The sequence below is a fragment of the Ornithorhynchus anatinus genome, chromosome 16, assembly GCF_004115215.2.
Source record: "Ornithorhynchus anatinus isolate Pmale09 chromosome 16, mOrnAna1.pri.v4, whole genome shotgun sequence".
Lineage (NCBI taxonomy): Eukaryota > Metazoa > Chordata > Mammalia > Monotremata > Ornithorhynchidae > Ornithorhynchus > Ornithorhynchus anatinus.
The window spans coordinates 5,964,525-5,977,928 of record NC_041743.1 but is presented as its reverse complement, the minus strand read 5'-3'; the positions used below and the strand labels follow the sequence as shown (position 1 = coordinate 5,977,928).

The following is a 13,404-nucleotide window of genomic DNA, read 5'->3' as shown; positions in this document are numbered from 1 at the left end:
GGTATTTGAGGCTTTGGGAGATGTGTCCAGAATCAATTTTTTAGATAAATGATGTGGGCAGTGAGTGAAATAGGGACTGGAGAAGGGAGAGGCTAGAGGCAAGGCGGTCAGTGAAGAGGCTGATGTGATAATCGAGATGGGATACGGCAAGTGCTTGAATCAGTGAGGTAGCAGTTTGGATGGAGAGGAAGGAGCAAGCTCTCTCATTCACCCCACACATCCAATCCGTCACCAAGACCTGCCGGTCTCACCTTTGAAAAGATTTAGTGAGTGACTGAATATGTAGATTGAAGGAGAGAGGTCCGTTGAGGTCATGCCATGGTGGCAGGCTTGTGAGACAGAAGGGATGGTAGGATTGTCAAAAGTACCATCCGAGGGGAGGAGAGAGTTTGAGAGGGAAGATGAAAAGTTCAGTTAGGGACATGTTGAGATTGAGCTGACAATGGAACAGCCAGGTAGAGACGTCTTGGCAGGATGCAATGTGAGACAGCAGAGAGAGGGATGGAGAGAAGCTGGATTTGTAGATCTGGGAGTCATCCAGGTAGAGATGGTAATTGAAGCAGTGGGAACTGATGAATTCCCGGAAGGGAGTGGGTGTAAATGGAGAATGCAAATCCAGGCAATTTTCCACATTACTACAGTAGCGCGTGGATTGAGGGCAAGCACTGATTAACCAGAGAATTGTTTCTCCAAATATGGCCTTTTGTAAAAACACAACTTGAAGGAAAAACAAACATCCGATCCCATAGAATTCTCAAGTGTCAAAGCTGTGAGCACTGGCTATTTGTTTCAACTTTTGCTCCTTGTGTAACGTGTTCCTATACTGTCATTCTCCTTATACTCTACCATGCTGAGAAGCAGTGTGGCATAGTGGTAAGAGCCCAGGACTGGGCGTTAGAAGACCTGGGTTCTAATCCCGGATCTGCCACTTGTCTGCTGTGTGACCTTGGGCAAGTTACTTAACTTCTCTGTGCCTCAGTTACTACATCTGTAAAGTGGGTATCAAGACTGTGAGCTCTATGTGGGGCAGAGACTGTGTCCAACCTGATTATCTCATATCTACCCCAGTGCTTAGTAGAGTGCCTGGCACATAGTAAGCAATTAACAAATACCATTAAAAATTCTCCTGGCTGTAATTTAACTTTAATGTTCGTGTCCCCCTCTAGATTGTAAGTTTCTTGTGGTCAGGGATCATGTCTACCGACTATTGATTTGTACTCTCCCAAGCACTTCGTAGAGTGTTTCTGCATTCAGTAAGTGCTCAATAAATACCACCAATTGGTGGTTTTTCCACTTCATATTAAGAATGCCACTACTGATGAAAAATCCATACAGGAAATCCCCATCATTATCATATAAAAATGAACAGAATGAACAGATGCCATACTGAAATCCATGAAGTCCCTCATACACCAACATTGTTCTGACATTTCCTTTTTTTAAAAAAACCCCAAGGAATCAAAGAAAAATAAGATCGCTTATTGCTAGTTAGAAAGGCTCTTTGTGGTCAAGGGTTGTCCTCAGTCATGAGTAGGGGGGCCATTTATTTGGGTTTCTGCCTGTTCGGAATAGATATGGCACCGGAATGAGAAGCAGCGTGGCTCAGTGGAAAGAGTGCGGGCTTTGGAGTCAGAGGTCATGGGTTCAAATCCTGGCTTGGCCACTTGTCAGCTGTGTGACTTTGGGCAAGTCACTTAACTTCTCGGTGCCTCAGTTACCTCATCTGTAAAATGGGGATTAAGACTGTGAGCCCCATGTGGCACAACCTGATTCCCCTGTGTCTTCCCCAGTGCTTAGAACAGTGCTCAGCACATAGTAAGCGCTTAACAAATACCAACATTATTATTATTATTATTACTTTTATTTCTGGTATTTTTCTGTTCCCAGCATAAACTGATGCTGGGAGTTCCATGGCTTGAATTCCGAGGGATCTCGAAGAAGAATTCAAAGCTTCCGAAATATGTGTGTGTGTGTGTGTGTGTGTGTGTGTGTGTGTGAGAGTGAGTGTATGTGTGCATTTGAGGGGTTGGGGAGGAGGAGTCAGATCCCCTGGAGAAATGCTCTAGATTTGGGCCAAACTGGACAGATTCTTCAAAATGGGGTATTTGATGCCATTATTTTATAAAAGCAGCATGGCTTAGTAAAAAGACCATGGGCCTAGGAGTCAGAGAGCCTGGGTTCTAATCCCCGCTCCACCATTTGACTGCTGTGTGACCCTGAGCAAGTGACTTAACTTTTCTGTGCCTCAGTTTCCTCATTTGTAAAATGAGGATTAAATACCCATTCTTCCTTCTACTTAGACTGTGAGCCCCATGTGGGTCAGAGACTATAACCGAACTGATTATCTTGCAACCACCTCAGTACTTAGAACAGTGCTTAGACAGTAAACACTGAACAAACACCAAAATCATTAACTACTGTAATGCTGGGTGCCTAGTGTAACACACAGTTTCCCATGTATCTGTTTCCAGGGCTTGCAGGGGAAACTCCTGGCTGATTTGGAAACTAAGGGGAAAAGTTCAGCCTCAGTTACGGAAAAGTCCAAACGATAAATCTATTCTTACAAATGGTGTTTGGTTAGAGATATCTTTTATGTGACGTAGTCTGACTCTCCTAAACCTTATCTTCCTGGAATCTCTTTGGGATTTTCTCTTCCCATGGTTTCTCTTTCCTTGGGCCGGAAAGGCAGTTGGCTTGGCAGAAGTGCTCTCGTGTGAAAGCCCTCCCCGATCTGAAAATCTGGGGCTGAGCCCATTCCACCTTCTATTCCGGCCTGGCCCTTGTCTGGCTTCCTACAGCGATCGGTTGTTGCTCATCTAAGAGCTGCCTTGTCCAGGAAGTGAGGCCGGACCAAGCCACATGTTGGTCTGGATTCACACCCACCTAGGGCTTATGGGGCTGCCACGGAGACCTGCATAGGCACCACATTAATCAATCAATTGATGGTATTTATTGAGCACCTACCGTGTGCCAAGCACCATATTAGGCAGACGGCAGAACAATACCGTCAAGTCTCCCCAACTAGATTGTGAGTTCCTTAAGGGAGTGAATCTTGGCTACCAAATCCACTGTGTTGGACTCTCCAAGCACTCAGTACAGTGCTCCACACAGAATAAGTGCTCATAAATACAACTGATCGACACGTTCTCCATCCACAAGGAGCTTCTAGTCCAGAGGACATATAACCCCTATACAAGATGTACTCTCTCAGACCGTCCACACTCGTTGCCCATGAAGAAACTTGAGTTACTCGGTCTGATTCGCCGCTTTCCTTCAGGTGCCTGTGAGTTGGGGACTTTGGCATTTGGGACTCTAGGGGATGGTGAGTGTCTTTGGAACGCCTGCAAGTTTCTTTTCCTGGTATATAGGCAGCTGCTCCTCCTGGCAAAGAGTGCTGTGGACAAGAGTTAAGACAGGAATGGATGGGCAGGAGGAAAGGTAAGAGGAGGTGACAAGGTCCAACCTAGTCCTGCCCAGGACTTACCCAGGGGCTCCTGCTGGGGCAACAGCTCATTCATTCAATTCAGTACAACCTACCTGCACCCAGCCTGTTCCCACCTCTTTTTTGTTTTTATGGTATTTGTTAGGCACTTACTATGTGCCAGGCACAGCACTAAGTGTTGGAGTAGATAGAAAATAATCAGGTTGGACACAGTCCGTGTCCCACATGGGGCTCGCAGTCTTAACCCCCATTTTACAGATGAAGAAACTGAGCCCTGGAGAAGTGAAATGACTTGCCCAAGGTCACATAATGGACAAGTGGCAGAGCCTGGATTAGAACTCAGGTCTTTCTGATTCCCAGGCCTGCACTTTACCCACTAGGTCAAGCTGCTAAATCCCGACAATAATCATCTGTGCGACTTTGCTGTGGGGGTCCATGGGTTGAGTAACTTGTGGGGGGCACAAGACAGCAGTAATAATAACAATATCAGCAGCAGTAACTGTGGTGTTTGCTAAGTGCTTACTCAATACTAAGCACTTTTTAAATGCTGGGGCCGATACTAGATAATCAGGTGGAACACAACCCAGGCTCACATGGGGTTCACAGACAAAACTGAAGCCCAGAGATGGTAAGTGACTTGCCCAAGGTCACCGAGCAGGCATGTGGCAGAGCTGGGATTAGAACCCGGATACCTTGACTCCCAGGCCTGGGCTGTTTCCTCTAGGAATAACCACTGCCTGTCAGATGTGGTAGAATCTGAGCCACCTAAGCCTCCTCGAGAGAAGATTCCACAATAGTGGGAGACAGGGAGAGACCAAAGGCCTAACCCCCTTCAGTTTGGTGCCAGTCCCACCAGTCTCTCACACATTCGGGACCCACAGGACAGTTCTGGTCTGAGAAGGGATGTATTTAGTCTCTCTGAGTTCTTCCTCTGCCTCTGCATTTTCTCCTGCTGTTGGTTATCTGTGGCTTTGCTAACCACAGTGAAGATTAGAAAATTTTGCTGCGGCTGTATGCGGTCACCACAACACTGTGGTGGCAGTAGGTTTTTTTTTTAAATTTAATTAGGCTAGAATTGAAAAAAAGAACATTAAGTCAAGAAGCATTCTCAGTATTTTAACATGAACTTGATCTCTTTCTCTCTCTCTGTTCATGTCTCAGTTTCTCTCAGTCATTGTTTATCTGTTTTTCACAGTCTTGTCTCCTTGCTGATACATGGAAGTCCTTGAGTGGTCATATCTGGCCTCGGTGGCTGCATCTGAGAAACTTTCAAGAACAGCTACAGCTTCCCAATTTAGAGCAAATCGTGCCTTCCCCTGGCAACAGGAGAGAGATTAAGGTAGGAATAGAAGGTTAGTACCCTATCTGTATCATTGGAGGAAACAGCCCGTGGCCTAGTGGAAAGAACACAGGCCTGGGAGTCACAGGTGCCGGGTTCTAATAATAATAATAATGATGGTATTTAAGTGCTTAACTATGTACCAGACACTGTACTAAGCGCTGGGGTGGATACAAGCAGATCAGGTTGGACACAGTCCCTGTCCCACGTGGAGCTCACGTGGAGCCCACGAGGAAACTTAATCCTCATTTTACAGATGAGGTAACTGAGGCTCAGAGAAGTGAAGCGACTTGCCCGAGGTCACACAGCGGACAAGTGGCGGAGCCGGGATAAGAACCCATGACCTTTTGACTCCCAGGCCCGTGCTCTATCCACCACACCATGCATTCTAATCCCAGCTCTGCCGCTTCCTTGCTGTTTGACCTTAAGAAAGTCACTTAATTTTTCTGTGCCTCAGTTTTCTCATCTGTAAAATGGGGATTAAATACCTGTTCTGATTTTCCCATAGACTATGTAGGACAGGGGCTGTTTCTGTCCTGATTATCATGGGTTCACACCTGTGCTCAGTACAGTGCTTGGCATATAGTAAGCACTTTATAAGTATCACAGTTATTATTTTGTTTTGCTCTACATCACAAGGAGTTAAATAATTGAATAGGTACAAAGGAAGCATGGAGAGCCTTAGGAGGTCAGTCCATGGATGGAGTTTTGTGTCCATGGATGGAGTTTTGTACTGGAGAAAGTTCCCACTGAAATCTGGCAGGGATAGGATGGCTTCCTGAAGCAATGAGTAATTCCCTCAACAAACTATCAGTGAACAGTATTAGAGTGTCTCCTGAGTTCAGAGCAACTACAGAAGAGAAGCAGCGTGGCTTAGGGAAACAGCACAGGCTTGGGAGTCAGAGGTCCTGGGTTCTAATCCCGGCTCCACCGCTTGCCAGCTGTGTGACTGTGGGCAAGTCACTTAATTTCTCTGTGCCTCAGTTACCTCAACTGGAAAATGGGGATTAAAATTGTGAGCTCCACGTAGGACAACCTGATCATCTTGTATCTCACCCAGAGCATAGAGCAGTGCTCAGCACATAATAAGCACTTAAATACCATCATTATTACAAAAAGCGGTTACAAAAAAAAAGTCAGGGCCCTCGCCTTCAAGGAGTTTATAATCTAATCTGGGGAAATACAAGCCAATGGAAGGTGCTCTGGTACAGGAGCCAATTTGCAAAGTCCTAATTAAAGAATTGGGAGAAAATTTTTCTGCTAGGCACTATACTAGGAGAGAAACATACCTGGTTCCTATCCTCAAATGAGCTTACAGCCTAGGCAAGGGAGGTTATTTATTGTGATATTTGTTACGCACTTACTATATGCCAAGCACTGTACCTAAGTGGCTAGGGTAGATATAATATAAGCAAATTGGACCCAATCCCTGACTCACATGGGGCTCACAGTCTGAGAGAGGACAAGTATATTATCTCCATTTTATTTTACAGATGGGGAACTGAGACCCAGAGAAGTTAAATGATTCACCCAGGACCATACAGCAAGTGGCAGAGTCGGGATTAGAACCCAGGTCTCCTGTGTTCTTTCCACTGGGGCATGCTATGCTGCTATAGTTGTGGAGAAGTCTATCTCTCCCTCTAGACTGTAAGCTCATTGTGGTCACAGAATGTGTCTGTTATATTGAACTCCCCCAAGTATTTGGTACAGTGCTCTGCACACAGTAAGTGCTCAATAAATATGATTGACTGACTGACTCCGTGGCTATGCAGGAAGGCCAAAAGAAGGTTGAGAAAGACAGAAAAGGCTTAGGGGAATCGTATTATCGTAGTATCAGGTTCACTCAAGAGAAGGGTAAAGCTTTAAGGAAGAAGTTGTGGTTTCATTTATTCTTAAAACATTTTTTTTTTTCAGAATCTCTGAGGGGAGGAACGTTTGGCCCTAATCTAAGTTTCTGAGTATCTCCCTGAGGGAGTCCTGGTTTTATAGAAAAAATAGGAGCACCCGATGATGATAGCTGACCAACGAGACTGCTCGTATCCCATCTCAATGTCTGCAGGATACAAAATGCCGCCCTGTGTGGCTAGCCGTTTCTAATATCTTTTTGATCACTTTGAATTTCAAGACGGCCTCCTCAAAGGAGGATCCAAATTCACGTTTATGAAAGTGATAAGAGGACCCAACTCTGGTGAGATGAATCCACTCCCTTGCTGGCACCATGACTTGCCACTGAGCAAAGGTTCTGCTCTACTCTCAGTGGCTGTTGGCAAAATTCAAAACTATGAAATAATATGAAACTTTCATTTTTTTGTTCACCACAGCTAGAGTTTCACTGTCTGAATCCACTCAAAGTGGAGGTTTCACTATAACTGGAATTGTTAAACAGGCACTTGAGAACCATAAATCTATCCATCTATCTATATGTTTGGAGCATCTCTTTGTGTTCGGTCTGACTGCTAGCACTGAATGAACTTTGCTCATTTGGTTGTTGATGAGGATTTTCTGGGGAAAGCAAGGAATCCCTGTACTCACAGGTCATTATCTTGATGTCACCGATGTCATCAATACGTCACACTGCTGGCTGGATCATTTTTCTACAAACACGTTCCGTCCACATTTCCAGTGGTTGCCCATCCACCTCCACATCAAACAGAAACTCCTTACCATCAGCTTTAAAGCACTCAATCACCTTGCCCCCTCATACCTAACCTCTCTGCCCTCCTACTACAACCCAGCCCACACACTTTGCTCCTCTAATGCCCACCTACTCAATGAACCTTGATCTTATCTATCTCTCCGCTGACCTCTTGCCCACATCCTGCCTCTGGCCTAGAATGCCCTCCCTCTTCATATCCGACAGACAATTACTCTCCCCACCTTCAAAGCCACACTGAAGGCACAACTCCTTCAGGGGGCCTTCCCTGACTAAGCCCTCATTTCTTCTTCTCCCACTCCTTTCTGCATAGCCCTTTGCACTTGGATTTGCTCCCTTTATTCACTTCTCCCTCAGCACTTATGTACATATCTGTAATTTATTTACATTAATGTCCGTCTCCCCCGTCTAGACTGTAAGCTTGTTATGGGCAGGAAACGTATCTACCAAAGTACTTTCCCAAGCTAATAGTAGAGTACTCTGCACAGAGTAAAAGCTCAATAAACATGACTGATTGACTGAGATGAAAGCGCATGTTTCTTTTCTGGAGTCCAGGGCCACCTGAATGAAGCACTGTCAAGTCTGAAGTGTCTCTTAATAGGTGGAAGCTCAGCAGGCTAAGACCAAAGCTGGCATTTTAGAAACTAGTCAGAAAACTCCCGACTTTGCCTCTGATTCCCTCTGATTTGCTATTTACCTCTCTCTCTTTAGCCACCATCCCATCACCTGCCGACTAGGAAGAAGTGTGGCCCAGGAAAAAGCACGGGCCTGGGAGTTAGGGGACCTGGGTTCTAATCCCGGCTCTGCCACTTGCCTGCTGTGTGATCATAGACTGTAAGCCCGTCAGTGGGCAGGGATTGTCTCTATCTGTTGCCGAATTGTACATTCCAAGCACTTAGTACAGTGCTCTGCACATAGTAACCGCTCAATAAATACTATTGAATGAATCTTGGGCAAGTCGCTTCACTTCTCCGTGCCTCAGTTTCCGCATCTGCAAAATGGGGTTTAAATGCCCATTCTCCCTCTTCCTTACACCATAAGCCCCCTGTAGGGTAGGGACTGTGTCTGATTTGATTATCTTGTATTGACCCCAGCACTTAGTATAGAGCTTGGCACATAGTAAGTGCTTAACAAATACCATGGAATAATTACCTCTGGTAATTACAATCTAGGGTTCTGTTATTCCTTTGGCAATCCACCATCAGCCACTGTATTTATTGAGGGCTTACTGAGGGTGACCCCCTCTCAGGGTTGCACCTGGAGAATTTCCAGTACTCTACCAGTCTTGGCTATGGGAGGGAGAGTCAAGCAGAGGCCTACCCATTCCATTTCTAGCTTAGGCAGTGGCTAGCGAGTGGAAGGCAATCTGCTACAAGTCAAAATTCACCTGTGCTAAGCAGCAGCAGCTTGGGAGAGAGTCAAGGGGGGAGACGCAAGTTTACTGCACGGAAGGAAGCATTGGTAAACCACTTCCATATTTTTACCAAGAAAACTCTATGGTTACACTACCAGAACAACTGCAGTTGGAGAACGGGGCGTTCTGGGAGAGATGTGCCTGAGGTGTCGCTATGGGTTGGAAACGACTCGACGGCACAAGACATGACTGAGGGTGAAACACTGTACTAAGAACTTGGGAGAATATATTACACATTCTCTAGCCTCCAGAAGCTTACACTGTAATGGACACAGATTGGGTTTTGTTACAGTTATTTGTTAAGTGCTTACGATGTGTCAAATACTATTACTTCTTTCACTGTTCCCATTGTTCACACTGTTCTTCATGCCCTGTACACCACATTGGGTCAAAAACATTATTCTTCATTGGTACTACTGGGTTTGTTTTTGAATCTTTCACTGACTCTATCTTGCATTGTTAATCATCATCATCAATGGTACCTATTGAGCGCTTACTATGTGCAGAGAACTCTACTAAATGCTTGGGACAGTGCAGTGCAACAGAGTTGGCAGACATGTTCCCTGCCCATAAGTTAAATGTTTACTGAAAAAATTCACTCCCCATGAGACACAGAGAGCTATACTCAAAGCTCATGAGCCTGTCTTCTCTAAAGGATAAATTAGTAGCAGCTGTCATAGATTTGATCAATTATTATTATTACTGGAAGGTAATGGGAGAGAGAAGATGACTGTACTTTAGTGGAGGTCAAGAGAGGATTCTAGGTTGCTAGAGGTGGCGTGCATTGGGTCTAGAAGCAGTTATTCTGTAGAATACTGCTTCTTCCTTTCAGCCAAAGTCTGAAATTTGTGTTTACAAATGAGCTAGAGAGGCAGAAGTAAGAGGAGCTTGGGGGCACAAGCGGAGAAGCAACATGGCATAAATGGATAAAGCACGGGCCTTGGAGTTAGAAGGGCTTGAGTTCTAATCCTGGCTCTGTCACTTGTCTGCTGAGTGACCTTGGACAAGTCACTTCACTTCTCTGAGCCTCAGTTCCCTCATTTGTTAAATAGGGATGAAGACTGTGAGCCCCACGTGGGACAGGAACTGTATCCAACTCGATTTGCTTATATCCACCCCAGCACTTAGTAAAGTGCCTGGCACGTAGTAAGCACTTAACAAATACCATAATAATAATTATCATTATTATTATGTCCCCAGCAGAGAGTGAGAGGAGAGATGGAAGGCTCCAAGTTTTCACTGGGTGTCCTTTTCGCTCCTTCTCAATCCCTATTAATCCCTATCCCAGTCCAATTGGAGGAGGGGGGTCGGGGGGAGATAAATGCTAAGAATATGGTCTCAACTTGGAATCCCACTTTTTTTGCTTCTCAAAGGGATGGACAAAGGCCAAAGAATCCAAGCCACTGTTCCCAATGGGTACAACGGGATGGTGGGCTAGACTGAACCCTGGCTCAGTTTAGAATCTTGCTGAAGGGAGCTGACTAAATCACCTCTAAGGCCATTGATTGGCTAGGGAGACATATCATCCCATCAAGTAAAATTATTATTTAAAGGGAAATGAGCCAGACAAACATGCAGTAGATATAAACATGTACATATAAACACACTCCCTCTTCCTCTTTGCAAAACCGCATCCTTCTCCTCCAAAACAAAAAACCACTTCCTCCAGGAGGTCTTCCCAGATTAACCCCATTTAACTCTAGTCACTCTGATCACTTCAGTTCTTCCCTAACGGTTTTAACTTCACAACATTTTAGGCATAGATTTCCATTATCATTTTAGATTTCTGTTTCTGGTCTTTTATGTCTACCTGTATGTCAGTGCACTGGACATCTTTGCAAAAACTAGTCAGCCACAGTTTGTCATCTGGACAATTTACTTCTTAATACCAAAATTTCATAAATACCAAGGAAGTGATATGTGAATAATTTAGGAAAATGAGCTAAAGCAAATGAAGAAGCTAAAAAAAGAAAATTACAGAGTGATAGCTGGGTTACTTCAGCTGCATAATGTAAGTGAATGAAATATGCAAATTCACCAGTAAATATGTGATGTGTGAAGTTAGTGTGTTTTTCTTTACAGAACAATGTGCTATTTGGGCATATAGCAGCCTTCAAAGCACCACTCTGTCATCAAAGATTTGTGTGGCTCAGCAGCGTGGCTCAGTGAAAAGAGCACGGGCTTTGAACTCAGAGCTCATGAGTTTGAATCCCGGCTCTGCCACTTGTCAGCTGTGTGACTGCGGGCAAGTCACTTCACTTCTCTGGGCCTCAGTTACCATATCTGTAAAATGGGGATTAAGATTGTGAGCCCCCGTGGGACAACCTGATTCCCCTATGTCCACCCCAGTGCTTAGAACAGTGCTCTGCACATAGTAAGCGCTTAACAAATACCAACATTATTATTATTAAGTACGAGGATATGTACAGGCACTGTATTATGTGCTGGGGTAGATACAAGCAAATCCAGTTGGACATAGTCCATGGTCCCACATGGGGATCACAGTCTTAATCTCCATTTTACAGCTGGGGTAACAGGCACTGAGAAGTTAAATGACTTGTCAAAGATCACACAGCAGACAAATGGCGGATAAGAACCCAGGTCCTTCTGACTCCAGGGAAGCTATCAGTTAGACCATGCTGCCTCTCTTTTTTCATTTAGCTCTCCTCTTTTTCTCATCTCCTCCTCCTCTTCCTAGCTATTCCTCAGTTTTCCACTCTCTCATTGTGCCTTTACTATTCCCTATCACAGTCCCTGTCTTTTTTACCCCTTGGAATTGGCTTCCTCTCACTCCTCCACTACATTTCCCTCCCAACTTCTTGCCCTTTGCCCTTCTGCTCCTTATGCTTATTCCTCTTGCACACCTACCTGCCCACCTTTATTCATCCCCCCTCCCAGCACTTAGGTACGTATCTGTAATTTTTAAAATTTCAATTAATGTCCGTTTTCCCCTCTAGACTGTAAGCTCATTGTGGGCAAAGAATGTGTCTTTTGCATTGTTATATTGTACTCTCCCAAGGGCTTATGGTGCTCCGCACACAGGAAGCGCTCAATAAATATGATGGGCTGACTGGTCACCCTCACTCTTACTATATCCTGTGTCCCAAGACACTTCCACTTCCTGTCCCTTCGCCCTTCTTTGTCCCATCAGCCTAAACTGGCCATTAGTCTGAGTTTTCATGGGTTCAGGAAGAAGGGGCTGGGTTGTCATTTTGTTTAAATGCCCGCTTCACCTGGTAGACTGTAAATTCCTGGTGGGTGGGGATCATGCCTACTTAACTCTGTTGTATAGTATTTCCAAAGTGCTTAATACAGTGCTCTTCACATAGTAAGTGCTCAAAAAATACCACTGATTGACTAATGGATTGGGAACTATGTCCTCACTAGGCGTAAGCAGGAGGCCCAGGCTTGGTTCCCTATCAAGAAAGGTTTGAGAAGTAATGGCTCCAGTCTCCTGCCACTTGCTGCTTTTGACTGAACATCTGTTCTTGGCAGAATTGATGTCTTGGCTTTTTTTTCCCTGAAACTGCTTCAGAGTGGGTATTTATCTGCCAAAAGAACACTTCATTTATAAAACATTTTAAATTCCCAATGAAAATTGCTCTTTTCTTAGTCAGCCCAGACACCCATTTCCTCAATTACCTTTTAAGGAGAAATGGACCTAATTCTACTTCTTATGGCTTTAGGTGATCATGAGAAAATATGGAGTAGAAGCTAGGAATATTTTTTTGGGGGGGGGGTAAGTGTGGGGTGGAGGGGTGCTACCAAACCTTGCTGCAATCAATGCCTTGTTGATTGCAACAATGGCTTATTTGTCAAGAGTGCAAGAATGTGTTTTCTTGTGACTGGGAAGAGGGGGATAGAAGGAAGAGAGGAAGCTTTTTGGGTAGGTTTCAAGGCCGTTTTTTATTGAAGGGCCTCTTTCCTTCTTACTCTGCCCAAGCCTACTCAAAAGTATGGAAAAACAGTGTTTTTATTTAGGGTGGCTTTGGCCAAGGCAGCCAAATTCAGCGCTATTAATGTTTGGGAATTTCTAGGGTGAGAGAGGAATATGTGCTATGGGGAGTAGGTTCCACCTTCATTCATGAAACTCATTCTCCTCCTCACTCTCTCACCATAATTTTCACTTAACCCCCAACAGTTATTACAAACTCATCAGATCAGAGAACTGGACCTCTCTCCCAGGTCAGTGAGGTTGTATTTCCCAGCTTTTCATTATTATTATTATTATTATTTACTACTACTACTATTTGTTAAGCACTTACTCTATGCCAAACACTGTCCTAAGCTTAGGGTAGGCACAAGATAATCATTCAGTCATTTATTCAATCATATTTATTGAGTGCTTACTGTGTGCAGAGCACTGTTCTAAGCACTTGGAAAGTACAGTCCAGAAACAGAGACAATCCCTGCCCACAATGGGCTCACAGTCTAGAAGGGGGAACACAATCCCTGTCCCACCTGGGGTTCACATTCTTTCTTTCTGTAGACATCAGAAGACATATGGGACAGGGATTGGGTCCAACCTGATTATGTTGTATCTATCCCAGGGCTGA

The 13,404-nt window shown here is 44.6% G+C and overlaps 1 non-coding gene across 1 annotated transcript; it reads left to right on the top strand.

The window, feature by feature from the left end:
• The first annotated feature begins 8,673 nt into the window (after nucleotides 1-8,673).
• LOC114817607 lies at nucleotides 8,674-8,811 on the top strand. Its single transcript, XR_003765469.1, has one exon. It is a non-coding gene; the product is annotated as a small nucleolar RNA SNORA7 (small nucleolar RNA).
• The last annotated feature ends 4,593 nt before the right edge of the window (nucleotides 8,812-13,404 follow it).